Below are 19,006 nucleotides of genomic sequence, written 5' to 3' on the forward strand. Positions count from 1 at the left end.
GGACTAAACTTGGGCTCGGCAGGGACATGCCCGTGTGACACTCCCGTGTGCGATTACTTCAGCCCATGGTCAAAGCTGTTAAATAGGCGCGGACGTGCGGTCTACCCGTATAATTCGTGCTTCGATCTTGCCAAATTGACACGGCCATGTGACACGCCCGTGTGAGGAAGTCCAGGCCGTGTTGTTTTCCCATATGGGTCTATTTTCTCCATTTTTGGCCCATTTCTCGCTCTTTTTACTCTCCTATGCTCACCTAAGTATAAAACATAAAATTAAAGGATCAGGAGCATCGAATTCACCAAATCTAAGGAGAAATTATTCGTAAATGCACTAAGCATAGGATGAAAATATGTATAAATTACGGTTTATCAAATACCCCCACACTTAAGCATTTGCTTGTCCTCAAGCAAAATCCTCAACTCACGATCAAAATAAATTCTTCTCAATTTATAATTCCTATCAATAATATCTCAAAATAGTCCATAAGCATTTATACATTAAAAATTCAACTAAAAGTACATCAAAGTTTCAGACATTCTAAGTTGAGCATTTTATCATGAAAACATAGGTGTCTCCCCTCATCTAAGTGATTACCTTGATCAAAATATCATAGAGTTTAACATCCTCACTACAGATTCACTCAAATCACTCAAGGTGTTTAAGAACATCAATTAAAGCACTCATTAGTTAATATGAGAAGTTATTACCATAGGCTTGCTTGAAAATCAAATCTCCACCACTATATATTGAGATGATACCTCAATCAAAAAGGTCTTTAGAGGGTTGTAACGTGGCTTTGGTTAGGGGGTATGGTTACAAGCTGAAAGAAAAGGTTAGAATCGAGATTGAATTGAAAAATTACCTAGCTAGATAAATGACTAGTCGTCAGTTGAATACAAGTGAGCTTCATCTCAGAATATGGAATTAACACATAAGCTCAAAAAATGGAGAATTACTACTAATATGTATGTAAGTATTGTTGTTGTTATTCTTCTCAGAACAAGTCAAATACATAGAAGAACAAAACATAGCTAAGCAATTAGTTCAAATTAAATCTTAACAAAAATAGGGATCAAATTAGGGGATTTCAACAATAATGGGTTATGGGTTAATATTGAGGGTAAATCAATTAATGGTTTGTTAGGCTCAAAAGGGTTCACTAAGGGTTAATTATGAAGGTAGGCTTTTGTGGAGTGAGTGGGTTAAACCTAAGTGCCTTTATCATCTTGACATATCAAATCAAATGGTGTGGCCTTGACATGCATAATCAAGCAAGTTCTAGAATAACAATTCAATACTGACGCACTCAAAGCAATAATAAAAGAGAGCCTGAAAGAAATAATAGATGCTCTAAAGGCTCAAAATCTCACAAAAATTATGGCTTTTTGATGTTTAAACCTGTGAATTTTAACTCAAGATAATACCTAAACTTGGGAAAAACAATATAAAAGTTTTTAATTCTTCAAAAATCAACTTATCATGCTTGATTCCCTGATGACTTAAAGTTTAAACACTCAATGCATAAATGCCTATGTTTTAATTCAAGACAGATCAATAAAAATCATAAATTAATTAAAATTCATTCTAATAGTGATATGGGTGATTCACGTGAGAATAAGACACAATTTAGGGATTTATAATGATGATATAAAAGACCCCTCCACACTTAAGATGTACATTGCCCTCAATGTACAAAGATAGATATATTGAAAAAGATAGATTTATAATCACAAGATAGGGAGAGAAATGAAACTTCCTGAATGATGAATGAATTCTTTAAACTGGAGTTTTAGAGAATAATCGGCGTGAGAGTAGAGGAGGATACTCCGGTGGTGGTAGAGGTTCATTAGTCCATAAGTCATGCGCCAAAAGAATGTTATATCTGGTGGTAGCTATGGTCGTGGTCGAACAGGACATGGCAGTCGTGGAGAACCATTCCCGGTGGAGTTTTTAGTTCCTATGCGATGATGAGCTTTGGAGCTCTTTATAACTGTGATAGAATCAGGAACTTTTTAGGAAATAAAAGGAAGCATAATTACTCGTAATGAAATAGCCGAAATTTAAAATTGTAAAATAATAATTATAAAACCTAATAAAAATAAGCTTAAAGAAAAATAAAAAGTAGTCTTAAAATAGAATAAAAGTAAAAATAGTAAATAGTAAATAAAAGTTTTTAAACATCTTCATCGCTAGATGGTTCGCGAGGTAAGGGCGACGATGAGATGTGGGGGTGTTGACAAATCTGCTGTAGAGTAGCATCACTGTTATCGAAGCACTGAAAATATTGTTGCTCGAATCGAGTAAGACGCTCAGAGATGTCAGCGTATGAAGCCACCGCATGAACTGGACGAGAGGGGGTGGTGGCTGAGTCGGTGGATCCTTATGACGTGGAGGGACATCATCAGTAATGTCCTCTAGGTCCTCCTCTTCGGTGGACTGGATGAGGCGGTACTGAGGAGGGTATATGCCACGTCGTCTCTCGATCATCCTCATACTTAGCATGCTCGAGATGCCCTGTGCGAACATCTGGCCGATGAGAGTGAGGGAGGATGATTGTGCTGCCGTGTTGAGGAGCCCAAAATACCGAGCCAATCGAGTCACATAGGGCCCGATAGAGATGACCCCTCTTCTGTGCCGCTCCGTCTGGTGGCGAATGGCGAGGGCAATAAAGTAGGCAAGGTTGATGACGTGCCCATTCGCCATACTCCATAAGAAATAGGGGTCGTGGGTGGTGACAACGCTGGTGCTCTCTCATCTCCCTGTCAAAGTGTGAGCCAAGATGGCGTGTAGATACCTCAAGGATGGAGGGAGAGCCGATGTCTTGGAGCGACTAGGATCGTAGGTGGCCGAGGCAGGGACGAGGTCTCTCCAGCATTTTGAGGGGGAGTAGTAGATGTAGCGGTGGAGGGTGTCGAGTTCATTATCGTCCATGAACTCCTCCGTGTATAGCCCTAGTGCAACTCCAAACTCGGGTACGCTCAACTGGCGTACTAGATCACCGAGTCAGAACTTGATCATTCCAGGATCGTCGAAGTTGGTCATGACGGTCTGAAGATGAAACGTCGAGCAGAATTCCAATGTGAACTCGAGATACGTCGGCTCAACAATCCCAAAGAAGAGCCCCTACGGGTCAGTTGTCAGGAGGGCTCGTACTGCGTCAGCTAATTGAATCTGTTTGAGTGCAGCCCAGTTAATGTAGCGGCCTGCACCCAGGGGTCGGGCTCGTAATATCTGATATAATTCCTCTTGGGGTCCCAAGGGAACCTAGAGGAACGGGTGCTTAATCTCCGTGGTAGAACCCGAGGATGACGCTGCTCCTTTCCTCTTCTTTGAGGCAGGAACAACGGTCTTCTTACCACGTGAGGACGATATTATACCTGTATGGACAAATCAATGTTCAACCAATATGCCTTAAGAATAGTATGGAAAATCAAGACTAAATATGAATATTTTACGAGACTCGGCCTACGCTCGTGTTGCTTGGGCGTGTGGGTGCACACGGCCGTGTCACACGGCCATGTCTTACTTCGTTCGTTTCTCTCATGCCCATGTACATAGGTCTACGCCCGTGTTCATTTTGACAGTGTCGACCACGGGTGGAAGGCACGGGCATGTCGCACGCCCGTGTTACATTTTCAGTTTCAACCACGGTTTTAAGGTACGAACGTGTCTCATGCCCGTGTTATTTTAGCAGTTTAGCCCACGACCTTGTCGTACGACTGTGGCAACTTATCGCATCTCGTGTTGGGGAAAAATCTTGCCCTGTTTTCACACGGTCATATCGTACGGCTGTGTCTCCACCTATGGTGTGAGCACGGCCTAAGGCACGCCCGTGTCCCTGGCCGTGTAGATAGGAAAACCCTATGTTTCAAGACTTAGTTAATAGGTTAGATGTGAAAAACTAGAATTTAAATAAGTCATTATTGTTAATGCTCGGGTTGCCTCCCGAGAAGCGCTTACTTATAGTCTTAAGTTGGACTTACCTCTCTTCTGCATTGTCAAGGTGGTGCGCGGAGTTTACACTCCTTATCCCTGCTATCAGCTTTATCAATATAAGGTTTAAGATGAGTATTGTTTACCTTAAAAGTACCGAATTTAGGATGAATTACCTCGACTATACCATATGGGAAAATACTGAGTACCGTAAGAGGAATTTCTTCATTAGGTTCATAAGTGGTAATGCGAGGATCTGTTGCATCTAGTAGTACTTTGTCTCCAACCTTAAGTTGATTTGGTGAGGTATTGAGCTCGTCCTGGCTCGATTTTGGTTTATCGGGTGTTCTCAAATTTTGTGTCCACCATTCATCTAACTCCTCAATTTGTAGCCTTCGTTCTTCATAGATAGGTCATTTTTTGTTGTTTAAACAGGGCTCATATGCGTTTGTCGTAACTGTTTCCTGCATAGAGGGTTTCACCATATGATCAGTACTAGTAGATGATTTATACAACCACCTTTAATTTTCGATGTGTTACTCAAATTACGAACTTGAAGGGTGATTGTTTCGTCTCCCACATGAAGTGTGAGTTCACATGTGCCAACATCAATAATGGTTCTAGCAGTCGCTAAAGAGGGTCGTCCTAAAATTAAAGGTGCGTTACTATCCTCTTCCATGTCTAGAACAACAAAGTCTACTCCGTATATAAATTTATCGATTTTAACAAGAACATCTTCAATGATACCCCTAGGAAATCTAATGGTTTTATCAGCCAATTGAATGCTCATCCTAGTTTGTTTGGATTTCCCAAGGCCTAGCAGTTTAAACATTTTATAAGGCCTAACATTAGTGCTTGCCCTTAAGTCAGCCAGTGTATTATGAACATCTAAACTACCAATTAAACAAGGAATCGTAAAACTCCCTGGATCTTTCAATTTGTTGGGTAGCTTATTCTGTAATATGGATGAGCAAACTGCATTCAATTCCACATGCGACGCCTCATCCAACTTTTGTTTATTTGTTAAAAGCTCCTTTAAGAATTTGACTGCATTTGGCATCTGCGAAAAAGCTTTAATAAACGGTAAATTAATATGTAACTTTTTTAATAATTTAAGAAATTTACCAAATTTTTCTTCTGTGCGGTCTTTACTTGTTGCGTTTGGGTATGGCACACAAGGTTTGTATTCTTTACTTATCGGTTTCTGGTCATTGTGGTCCACCTTACCCTTACCTTTACTTACCACAGTTTCTTGCTTCGACTCTGGCTCAAATGCAACTAACCCTTCCGCATCTTGAATGGTAATTGCATTGATGTGCTCCATTGGGTTAGATTCAGTGTTACTCGGCAAACTACCTTATAGTCGTTCAGAAATTAGTTCGGGGAGTTGGCCTATCTGAGTTTCGAGCCCTTGGATTGATGCTTGTTGATTCTTAAGAACTGTCTTGGTATTCTGGAAATAAGTTTCTGACACCGAGATAAATTTTGTTAACATCTTCTCAAGGTTCGGCTTTTTTTCTTGCTGGTAAGGTGGTTGTTGAAAACCCAGAGGATGTTGTGGCCTTTGATTTCCTTAACCGCCCTACGAAAAATTGGGATGGTTCTTCCAACCTGCATTATAAGTGTTACTCGGATTATTTTTGGGTCAAGAGTTATTGTTACCCATATATTGGACTTGTTCCTCCTTGATGCTAGGGTTGAAGGGTTGATATTCTGTGCACGCTCTTCCTCCATTCGAATCGCACCTCATCACTGGATGTACCTGAGTAGAACCACACAAATCATCAATCTTTTTATTTAGAGTTCTACTTGGTTAGATAGCATAGTAACTGCGTCGAGGTTGAAAACACCGGCTGCTTTCGTCAGCTTTGTTCGCATAACTTGCCACTGATAGTTATTCAGTGACATCTCCTCAATAAATTCGTAAGCCACCTCAGGTGTCTTCTTATTAATAGTTCCTCCAGCGGCTGCATCAATCATCTACAGAGTCGAAGGATTCAGGACATTATAAAACGTTTGAACTTGTAGCCAAAGCGGTAACCCATAGTCAGGGCACTTTCTCGAAAGGTCCTTGTATCTCTTCCATGCATCGTAGAGTGTTTTTAAATCCATCTGCACAAAAGAAGAGCTATCATTACGTAATTTGGCTGTTTTAGCCAGCGAAAAATATTTTAATAAAAAATTTTCGATCATTTGTTCTCAAGTAGTGATTAACCCTCATGGTAACAAGTTCAACCATTGTTTAGCCTTATTCCTTAATGAAAAGGGAAACAACCGAAGGCAAATAGCGTCATCAGAAACGCCATTAATTTTAAAGGTATCACAAAATTCTAAGAAATTTTCCAAGTGAGCGTTGGGATCCTCGTCCTGTAAACCATCAAACTGAATAAACTGTTGTATCATTTGAATTGTGTTAGGTTTCAGTTCAAAATTGTTTACAGCAATAGCAAGTCTAACTATACTTGACTCAGTTCGTGTTAAATTAGGTTTAGCATAATCATACATAGTGCGTGGAGTACGATTCTGATTTACTGGATCAGCAGCAATCGCAGGAGGTAGAGGATTTTCTTGGTTTTCAGCCATCTCCTTGGTTGTGGTTGAAGTATCGTCCTCTTGCTCGTCCTCTGTGTATCTTAGGCTTTGCCTTATTTCTCTCTGATTTCTGCGAACTGTGTGATCGATCTCACCATCAAAAAGTAGTGGTCCTGATGGGTTTCTTCTGGTCATAAACTAGAAAAACCTGTCAGAAGAAAATAAATGAAGAATTAGAAAAGAAAATAAAAATTTAAATTGCAATAAAAGTAAAATGGCTAAAGTAATAAAAATCGAGTGTTCCTAATATCCTAGTTCCCCGGCAACGGCGCCAAAAATTTGATGCGTGATATTCGTAACAGGTTTTAAAGATTTATAAGTGAATCGTCTTGAGACTAACTTATTATCACGATTAAGGCAAGTGTACCTATCGAGCAGTAGTATAGCTTAGCAAGACTAGATTGTCGAACCCAAAGGAACCACGAGTACTAGTATTTACTTCTTTTTTATTATCTAGCCTAAAAATTAAGAGGTTTGGTTATCTAAACTAATTGCTAACTAAGAATGCACAGAAAGAAAACTAGGGAAAATACTTTTGGGAAAATTCGATTGATTGAGACAATACCTAAGGAAAAATCCACCTAGACTTCACTTGTTATTTGACTCTGAATCAGACGATTTATTTATTTGACTTGATCCGTAAAAATCCTTAAGTTATATTATTATCTCTCTCGAGACTAATAACGTCTAACCCTAGGTTGAATAATTGAAATCTCTTTCTAATTAACACCCTAGAATTACATTAACTCGATCTATGGATTCCCTTATTAGGTTTCACCGTAATCCGGCGAAATCTTGTCTCCCTATCTCTAGGCGTGCAATCAACTCTGTTTTAATTATAACAATTTTACTCTTAGATAGGGTCTATTCCTCTTCTGAATAAGAGCGTTATCTTGAATCAATATCCTGGAATATTAAAACAAGAATTAAGAACACATAATTAAGAACAAGTCAAATATTTATCATACAATTCAAATAATAATAACAAGATCTGTCTTAGATTTCATTCCCCTTAGGTATTTAGGGGGTTTAGTTCATATTTATGAAAGAAAACATCTCAAAAGCATAAAGATAACAGAACATAAGAAAACCCAAAACTCCTAAAGGAACTTGAAAGGAGATCTCCAGACTTGATGATGAATCCGGCTCTTGAGATGGATCAATCGACTTTCCTTGAGTAATTCCTTTCTTCCTACTCTGCGTCCCCATCCTAAGTGCCTCCTCAAGTGTTTAAATAAGATTTTGAATGCCTAAGAGCCCTAAAAATTAGCCTTTTCCAAAATAGGACTAAACTTGGGCTCGGCAGGGACATGCCCGTGTGTGATTACTCCAGCCTGTGGTCAAGGTTGTTAAATAGGCACGGGCGTGTGGTCTACCCGTGTAAGTCGTGCTTTGATCCTTCCAAATTGACACGGCCGTGTGACACGCCCGTGTGAGGAAGTCCAAGCCAGGTTGTTTTTCCATGTGGGTTTATTTTCTCTGTTTTCGGCCCGTTTCTCGCTCTTTTTACTCTCCTATTCTCACCTAAGTATAAAACATGAAATTAAAGGATTAAGAGCATCGAATTCGCCAAATCTAAGGAGAAATTATCCGTAAATGCGCTAAGCATGGGATAAAAATATGTATAAATTATGGTTTATCAGTTTACATAAACTCACCCCTTCCTGTTTTATCTGTACAGGTAATCCCCAGGCTTTGACAGATCGTTGCGGCAGAGGGCTCAACGGTGACCACATGATTATTGAACTGTTTTAATTTCAATTATGGTATTTATTTCTTATTTGTTTTCTAGGGTATTTTTTATGTAAATTGGGACTGTTGGATTGTTTACCTATATTTTGGATTTTAACTGTTTTTATGAACTTTAGAACTGCAACGAAAACTCGGTTTTATTAAATGCAACGCTTTTCCTAAACGCTGACAGTTTTCTTTAAATATCATGGTTTTAAAAGCTTCCGCTATAGAATATGTTTTTAAACGAATCAAATTAACGAGAAAATAGTTTTGGAAATTGACGAAAGTTAAATAAAAGCTAATAAACGGAAACGGTTTTAACTTGATAAATTTGATTTTAAATTCCATATTATGTAATATCACCAGATTTGGCCATAACGTCTAGGCCAGGTTTAGGGTATTACATATATACAACCAAATTAACCAAAATAAGCTAGCTCCCATGGCTATATACAAAACCAAAACATTTATACTTACAAGCCAATTCAAACGGCTAAATTCATTATCAATCCATAAGCAAAGTGACCAAAGTTCCTATACATGCCATATACTCAAAATACTTAAATTCAAAAGTACCAAAGTGATAATAAGATAGTGTGATTAAGTCTACGACGGTCCCCGAATCTGAACTAGCTTTGAAATCACTATAAAACATGGAAAATTAAACAATATAAGCTATAAAGCTTAGTAAGTCTGTATAAAAGTAATAAGCAAATCTCACCATTTAATTATCATTCAAAATATGCATATAACATATTATAAAATATTTAATCATAATATTAACATGTATTCAAATCACCTATTTAACCATGAACTTATTTCTTCCATATGTTCAATGCATATATAGTTTACGTACATACCTGTATTGATACGTATCTATTTCTTACCATTTCATATCTTCGATATGCCCTAAGTGCCAATATATATAGCCAAAGCTATCTCAATAAATCTTGCACCGAAGTGCCAATACGTAGCCGAAGCGATCTCAATATCATATCTTAATAATGCTCACTCTCGAGCTATCAACGAGTCTACTCACACAAGCTGACGATCATGACGTAACTACATGGTGCTACTCACATAAGCTGACGAGAATCTGCAACACATGATGGATAACTTAGCCACCAGTAGTACGTACGGACCAGCACCCACAACAATAATAGCCTCTAATGACATGTCATTTGTATTCTAATCTATTTATAAGGTTCAACCGGGATTTCCAACGCTGAATCTTCATTGAATAAGTCTGAAATGTCGTGTTCTCAATTTATGCAATATTAAAGCATTTGAAACACAAATATAACAATACTTATTAAATACGAACTTATCTCAAATGCAAAAATGGCAAATTAAGTCGATTAATCCGAAACTTTATTCTTTCCCGGATCTAATTCCATATTTCACCTTTCTTGATCTAAATATAATCAAAATTAACTTATTTAATAATCTCTCTTTTCAATTTAGTCCAAATTATATATTAAAGAAATTTTACACATTTGCCCCCAATATTTCATATTTTTACAATTTAGTCATTATTTCATAAAATCACAAATTCATGTAATTCAACCAAAACTCATGCTAGCCAAATTCCAGTTAGGTCCCTAGCAGCCCATATTTTTTATTTATTTCACAATTTAATCCCTAATTGGACATTTTACTAAAAATCATTTAGCAAATGTTGTTTATCTAACAAAAAGCATGCATTTTCTACCATTAAATATCAAAACACACATAGATTCATTAATGGAAAAGTCCTAAACCTTTAACAGTTTTGCAAAATAGTCCTTAGGCTAGCTAGATTAAGTTGCAACGATCTCAAAAACATAGAAATTATTAAAAATGTGACAAAAATAAACTTACATGCAAGCAAATGTTGTAGCCGAATGGATGAGCTCAAAAATGGTGTCTTTTTTCTTCAATTTCGGTTGAAGAAACCATTGAAGAAGATGATATGTTTATTTTATTTATTATTACTTTAATTAATTTATTAATTTACAATATTAACCTTATTATAAAACCTTTAAAATCATTAAAAAGATGTCCATATTTGTCCAATCATATTAAAAATGGTCTAATTACAATATAAAGACCTCTAATTTAAGATTACATAGCTATCAGCTAATAGAACTCCACATTTGTACTTTACGCGATTTAGTCCTTTTATCAAATTGACTACTCAAACAATAAAATTTCTTAATGAAATTTTCACACAATCATACTATCATGCTGTAAACATTAAAATATTAATAAAATAAATATTTTGACTTCAGATTTGTGGTCCCGAAACCATTATTCCGATTTGACTAATAACGGGTTGTTACATGTTAGTGGAAAACGCCTCCTCCAGTATGTATTTTCACTACCATCTTAGATGAAAACGCCTTCTACAGGTGTCGTTTTCTCTCTAGCCTTTTCAACCCCTCAAGCCACTTTTTTGCATCTGAGCCTCTGCAACTCGAGATTTCCTGGATAAAAAAGTTCGCTTTATATCTCGCATTATCCCTTATACAAATGCTCCTTCGATCTCTTACTCATTCGCATCTCAACCTCCTTTAAATTGTTTTTTTCTTTTTCTTCCGTGTTAAATTTTTTGGGTTTAAAGATTTATTTTTCTCTCGCTTTGAGGGAGACATAGTCATAGTTTTAAGTTGTATTTGGATTCACAGTGCTCGGTAACCTGCAAATTTCACCTACCGTGTGAGTATAGCGCCATCACCAGAGAAATCGATTGCTTTGCAACTTGAGGTTCAAGTTAACGGTGAATATATCGTCTCGGGTTGAAGTGTATCTAGGGCTTCAAGATTACAAAGGTTTTGTTGTCAAAGGGTGGAGCATAATTGAGGCCTTAGTTGGCAGTGTTTATGCAGGCAAGAAACCAGTTTCTCCTCATTAGAGGAGCATGCTTTATAAAACCCAAACGGATATGTGAGGAAGAAAAACGGAGGGACCTTTCAGTATAATCAAGTAATTCATATTTTCCAAGTCCACCAAAGGTAGTGACCCTATTAGTAAAACCTGTTACAACCCAATTATGTCATAGGTTTTAATAATGAAGTCATTGCTTTTGGTGGATATGAATAAAACAAAATATTTGATTATACTAAAAAGCCACTGCATTTTTCATCCTCGTACTTCTATTTGGGTTTTATAAAACATCCTCCTCTGACGAGGAAAAACTGATTGTCGTGCCCGCATAATGACTATCAATTAGGGGCCCATTTATGCTCCATCCTTTGATCGCATAACCTTTGTAACCTTGAAGCCCTAGTTATATCAACTAGGACCTTGAGTTGCAACGCGACTTGGCTTCCTGAGTGATGGCTCTATACTTACATGGCAGGTGAAATTTGTAGGTCACTCAGCTCCATAGCACCACCATAAATTCAAACATTCCTTAAAACTTTAACCATGTCTATCTCAAACACGGATACAAATAAAACTACAAACTTCTAATTTCCAACCGCAAGAAAAAAATCATTTTTTGCTAAGTGAAAATGTGTCCTACAGTATGTGTTTTCTTTTCACTCTCCAAAAACAACATAGTTCAGTAAATTTTTAAAAAATCGGCATAGTTTCTCAAATCATTTTTTTTTTCAACATATTTGGTTAAATTAACCCTCAACTTCATTTAGACCTACCATATTATTTTTATTTTTTAAAATATAATCAATTTATTTAAGATTAATTGAGTCTTAACTTGATTGATATGAGAATTTTTAGTAAGGACAATACGAAATTCATACAAGGATTTCTGCCCCCAATTTGTCAAAAATAAAAGGAAGACGACACCAATCCTTGGCTTAGCAACAAAAATAAAACCTATGCAATCCTTCAATTCTGCCATAAACCTTTTAATCAACGATGAATATTAATATAATACAAAAATTACTAACTTATGACAATCCCATTTTCCACAAGGAACTACAATTATATTAAAAAGATTAAAAAGTTATTTCTTTTTTTTATTATCTTAAAGCATAAAAATTAATCAGTCCAATTATAAGTGTAGAGCCCAATTTTGGCCCAGGCCCAAACCAAAGAAATAAAAAACAATAACAATAACAATAAAGTGTCTAAAGTTCAGTCCAATTACAAGAACGGCCCAAAATATGACTGGCCCAATGCACTACCCGATTTCACAAACCCAGCCTAAAGTTAAAACCCAGTTACAAGCCCAATCCTATAATTACCAAAACCCAACAAAATAGAGCCCGATAGGCCCAATCCTTTGAAAGATTTTGGAAACCCTAACCCTAGCCGCATCTGCTTTGCGCCGCAGCAGCCCCCAACGCTACCATCACTCGCGCCTCTACGTCGACGCGATCGTACCACCTCCGTACACGCCACCTAGTGCCTCCGTACCTGCGAACCAATGCAAACACAATAGCAAAAAGGAAAAATAGGACAAAAAGATTGTATTTTTCTTTATTGTATTTTTCTTATAAAGCCATTTTTTATTTTCGATTGTAAAGGGGGGATTTTTGAAAACAAGATTGTATTGAACACAACGAATACAAACGAGATATCAGAGAATCGAAAGGAAAAAGTTTCGAAAGGTGTTCTTTTTATTTCTTTGATTCCAGTATTTTTATTTTTTTAAAAGAAATAGTTTTAAAATAAAAAGGGTGGAAGTTTACCTGAGGTTTCAACACCGCGAGTGGGGAGGTCGCCGTTCCCGATGATGAACGGTCATTTTCAGTAAAACGGATGAAAATCCGAAAGGTTTCCTTGTCTTTTCTCCTTTTTGGTTGAGTTCTCGTGGAAAATAGCCTCGAATCGGGACTTTGCGCGTTGGAGCACTCAAGTTGGGGGCTTTTTAATGAACTCCGGCCACCGTGTACGACGGCGCCGTCCCCAGTGACCGGCGGTCGACACGGTGGCTGGTGACCTGAGCCCATGGCCGAAAAGGGGGTGTTGAGAGAGTGAGGGGAGAGCAAAATTTCTATTTTTTTTTTGGAAGGAGGGCTGAAATGAAGATTTTAAAAAAAAATGGGGCTTATATAAGGCATCAAAACGGCGCCGTTTTGGGATGGCTTAAAATGCCCCAAAATGACGCCGTATAAGGCAACCCGAATTCGACCCGCTCCAGAGGGTGGGGATCCGCCTGTTCGCATTATTTTTGAGATATTTGCACCCCTAATCCCTCCAATTTGTTACCTTTATTTAATTCAATCCTGTTAATTTCTTTTATTTTTTTAATGTTGCCCCATAACTTTCGCGCCTATTTCATATTGGTCCATATCAAAACGATGCACTCTAGGGGCGGGAAATATTGTCCATTTGGTCCCTCTTTGTCCCCACGCATTACATTTTGACCCTTCCCTTTTATTTTATTTTTTATTTGCCTCTGAATTCTTGTTTTAAAATTCAAATTCATCCCACTTTATTATTTTTTCTATTTTATTAATTATTTTAATGTCATTATTGTTCTAATTATATTTTCTTTTCACGTCTATTATTATATTATCATATCATTATATCATTAATTGAATATATTATAATTATTATATTTCCGGATATTTTCTTACTCAAATACTATTATTTATCTGTTTTTATTTATTTATATCTCTATCATCATTTTATTTCTATGTATTGTATCTCTATTTGTATTTATGTACTAATATCATTATTTTATTATTATTTTATATTATATATATATAATTTATGCTAAAATTTTTTTTTATTATATATTATTGATTTCATGTTGTCATATATATAGTTTCATTTAAATCAATTTATATATATATATATTCCCTTTCAAATCTATTATGTATATAGTTTACTTCTTAAAAAATTTTATTTTATACTTTTTTCATTTAAAACTCTTTCATATATTATTATCCCTTTTATATATTATTTATATTAAGTTTTTTTATTGTATATATATTATCAACTTTAAATAGACATATTTTGTTTTTAAAATATTTTGTATATTATTTGATCCAAACTCCCTCTCTCATAACATCTATTTTAATAACCATTCATGTATTATTAGTTTTTATTTTATATATATATGTTATTTCAAATTCTAGCATGTGTTATTCTTTTTTAATTTCTCATATAGCTTTTAAAATTGTCTTATATCACATTGGCATCTAATTTCTATTTTATACATTTTATGTTGATTATTTTATATTATGTCATATACATTATCGTTGTATTTATTCTTCATTGTAATTTTAATTATTCTCCATCCATGCTTGAAAATTTGATATCATTTTTTCTTAGATTAATTATATTTAATTGTTTGTTTTGCTAGTAGGTTAAATAAGGTTATATTATCTTCATTCGTCAATCATTGTATTTTATGCATGCATGTTATCCTATGTTTTCATTTTTTGTTGATTTACAAATGTCACTTTATAATTTCTAACTCTTAAAAATCAATTATTTCATTCTATTTCAAGTAAAATTAATGTGTTTTGAGCTAGTTCTACAATTGTTTATTTGAAAAATCACTAAAACAAAGGTAATAATTGATGTTTGAGAACTCGAGGAATCGTGCCTTACCGTGCTGGGTTTCGATTTTCCGTTTGTCCAAATAATCAAATATTCCTTTGAAATTTCATCCGTACTTTCTAAATTCTAAAACAAGGCAATGTTCGATGTTTGAAAATTCGAGGAAGCGTGCCCTACCGTGCTGGGTTTCGTTTTTTTCGTTGGACCAGATAAGCGAACGTCATTTTGTAATCTTCAAGTGTATGGGTTTTTAGAAATTGGAATTGATCATGTTTTTGAGGGTATAAAGGATCGTGTCCTATCGTGTTGGATGTGATGCTGTATTCCTCTGAAACAAAAGAATTTGGATGGCCAACTTGAGCCATTCAAATGCTTCAAAAGGAACCATATTTCAAAAATAGCTTTAAAACTTAGACATAAGGATAGTACTTAATCAATTTGTACCAATTTTGGGCGTAGTAAGGGTGCTAATCCTTCCTCATAAGTAACCGGCTCCCGAACCCATTCTTAAATCTACGTGGACCAAAATTGTTTTAAAATGTTTTATTAGATGATCCAATCACGCCTAAACAAAAAGATTGGTGGCGATTCCATATTTCGTTTTCAAAGTCGATCCCCTTTTTTTTAAAATCAAATAAAAAAAATGGTTTCAACAATAAGATAAGAGAAAATAAAAATATATGTTTCTCTACTCCTTTAATTTATATATAGATTATTATGTGTGAATTTTAAATAATTTAATTCTATTTTATGAATCCTAAAACAATCCATTTATGCGTTACTAATTTAATACTTGAAACATTGCAAATTAAGTTTACCATAATTCTACTAATATGATATAGAAGTATCGATGATTATTAATTTATATGCTTATAAACCAAAATCGAAATACAATATATCTCGATTTTCCGAAAAGGAACTATAATTCATCGGTCAAATATTTTTTCTTTATAAGATTCAGTCTTCATTTGTTTCACGTAAAACATTTTTAGTTTTTGTCGACGTTTATTTCATGTAAAATATAATGATCAATAAGACACTTTTTAAACTGATAAAACTGTGTTTACTGTCAAAGAAACAAAAATGGGAAGTTTTCAAAGTAGCAAAGAGGAAGCTCTCCTCACTGTCCAAGGATTAACCCATCTCGGGCACCTCTCCCTCTTCGATGGTGATAACTCAGGTAAGGATATCATCTTTTCTTCAACCTCTCTACTATAAAAGAATCGTTTTTCACAGATCTGAGCCGCTTTCTACGTTTTTAAGCTTGTCTCGGCTTCTTGGTCTGCGTTTCTACTATTCTTCAGAACTGTCGTGTTTTACCATTTTTCATTCTTTCGTTGCTCTGTCTCTCTGCCGTACAAAATAGCATGTTCTGTTTTACTGCTCAAACTGACTGTTGTAATTTGTTGCTGCTTTGTTTTACCATGTTACATACTGATTCTTGTTTCCTTAAAATTTTACATACTGCTTTGTTCTTCGTTGATGCTTTGTTCAGTTTTACCATGTATACAATTGGGGAAAACAAACTTTGAAATCTTAAATCATCAAATTTTTTTTTATTAACTTTTGTTTTTGGTCCAAGATTTGATGTCTTACATTGGGTGAAAGCACTTTAAAAGTCCAAACTTATCAACCATTTTGGTATTGTAATAGCATGAAGAATTTGATGGCCAAAGGAAAAAGGGTTAATATACTGCTCAACTTTGATTTAGTGATTGTTTTTATAAAATGAGACATTTTTATTTATTAGAAAATGCCAAAAGACAGTTTTTTTATGCAATGGAAAAATATTTGTATTACTTTTTTAGATGGACAGTAATAAACATTATAATGCAGTTGTTGGAGTCGTGACTTCAGCTTTAATTTTTTAGACTTTAGATTAAAAATTAGAAAGCAAATTACTTGTTACCATCGTATGAATCAAGAAAATTATATTAATAATATTTTATACCGGTTGTTTTTTTAAATTTATGTGACATAATTACTAAGGAAAAATTTGTTACAGCCAACTTTCAGTGAATGTTAACAAGTAAGTGATTATATTTTTACATATAATTAGTCAATGTAAGGTTTCAAGTGTAGATCAATTAAGACAATTCATCGTTTTAGTATTATATTGAAAACTATTTTGAAATTGTATAAACTAACCATTAGATTAAAGTCAACTCTTCGTGAAATCAAAAACAATCTAAAATTTTATTTTTATTTTAAAAATACATTGGAGCATTTGATGAAACTCATATTCGTGCATCCGTTCCACTTAGTATTTAAGGAAGATTTTGTAGTAGTAAAAGGGGACAACACAAAATTCATTGATTACCATTACATTACATTTGATTTGAAATTTTCGAATGTTTTAATTGGTTGAAAATGTAATGCACGTTATTATTGTATTTTAAGTAATACACTTGCACACCCAATAAAATTCCGAAAGGTAACAATTAAAATTAATTATACAAAATAGTTCAATTAAAATTATAATTTATTAGTAATAATTATGTTTTATAAAATTACAGGTAATTATTATCTGCTGATGTTGGATATGACATCCGAAATGAAAATATTTTTTTATATATGGCATTTGATACATTTAAAAGAGTTTAGTGATCAATGATCAAAAAATACAAAAGAACTCTTTAATCTCGTCATTCATAATTGCGAATCACTATTGAGAGTGTTTTTGAAGAAACAATTTCATGTGCTAGATGTTGAACCATTTTTGAATTTTCAAATCTAAGTAGATACAATGTTAGCTTATTGTATCATCTATAATTATATAATGAGTTAATCCTAATGGTTTACTTAATCAATGATTATATGAGGAGCTTGAGTTTAATTTGATAATACCTACTCTTACAGAACAAGAAGAAACAATATCATGGTCTACGAAGAGAGGAAATTGCACAAACTATTTAAATTGATTATATGCTTAGAAACATTAATTAGGTTTAAGGTTAACGTTTCCATGTTATTATATTTTTAATATTTAAAAAAAATTAATATTGGTTAGATTATTAAAATTATTGACAATTTAAATTATTAATATAGAATGAGTAAAGGCAACAAATAAGGTACAATAAAGTAAATCAAGTGGACAAAACTAATAAAACATCTCTTTCTCGAAATTCTTGCAGAGAAGGCTCATAAAAGAAATAAGGCTCATAACAAATTATATGCTCAATTCGGGCCAAAAATTATTTTGGAAGGAATGATAACATGAAAATTATTACATGTGATAGAACGAAATATGATGCAACACTGATGTTAATATATATGTCAAATATATTTTAATTGCTTTTTACTCTAATTACATATAATACCCAATAGACATACAAAAAGTATGAATCATTTTTAAACAAAAACATTGATCATTATAATAAATTGATTTTGATTGTTGGCAAAGATATGACAATATAGAGTTTTGCTAGAACATTTCCTGACATAGTTCGATAATGGCAACAAGGATTTGATGCTCGTAAACTGCTACAATGAAGATATTGAGGAGATACGAACAAAAACATCTTCATTTCGCACAACTAAACGTAAAAGGAAAAATACTAAAGAAAATGTCGCTGACGAACAAATTCAATTTATTAGTAAACAACTTGATAAGATTGTTCATGCATTGGAACCATTTACTAAGGATAAAACATCACATCTTTACGGAGAAATGATGCCGATAAAGGTAAAAGGATTTGATGACGACTTCCTTTATAATGTGTTTGATTATCTTGCGAACCATGAATCCGAGACTAAAATTTTCTTGGCTACAAGTACAAAATATAAAAAAAATTGACTTCAAAAATTTTTTCAATGTTAAAAACATTTTTAACCTTGGGAAAATCATTTAAGTCATAATTTTTTATGCTTTGTACTTTTTACCAAAAAAACTTTATCTTCAAATTCACGACCCGCAAAATAATTACACACTACAAAAGGAGTCATCATAAATCCTTCATCTTCATTGACATCACTTTCTCATAAAGTAATGTCTTATCCTTATTAAAGTGTTTCAATACATTAACAATCTTACCAAATTACTCACTCACAAATTAAATTTGATCATGACACTTTTTTAATTATTTTTCTTTTTATATTTAAAAGTACCAGATGCTTTTATTCTTACCTCTTCAACATCTTCATCATTGCCAAAATTTACAAACACTAAATCCTCATTACCAATCTATATTAGCAAATGCTTTGAGAAAACTCACTATTATCATATCTTTGTTAACAACTAAAACTTTTTCATCATAATTATCAATATTTACGTAACTGTTGGTTATTA

The sequence above is a fragment of the Gossypium hirsutum genome, chromosome A02 (genome assembly GCF_007990345.1).
Source record: "Gossypium hirsutum isolate 1008001.06 chromosome A02, Gossypium_hirsutum_v2.1, whole genome shotgun sequence".
NCBI classification, from domain to species: domain Eukaryota; kingdom Viridiplantae; phylum Streptophyta; class Magnoliopsida; order Malvales; family Malvaceae; genus Gossypium; species Gossypium hirsutum.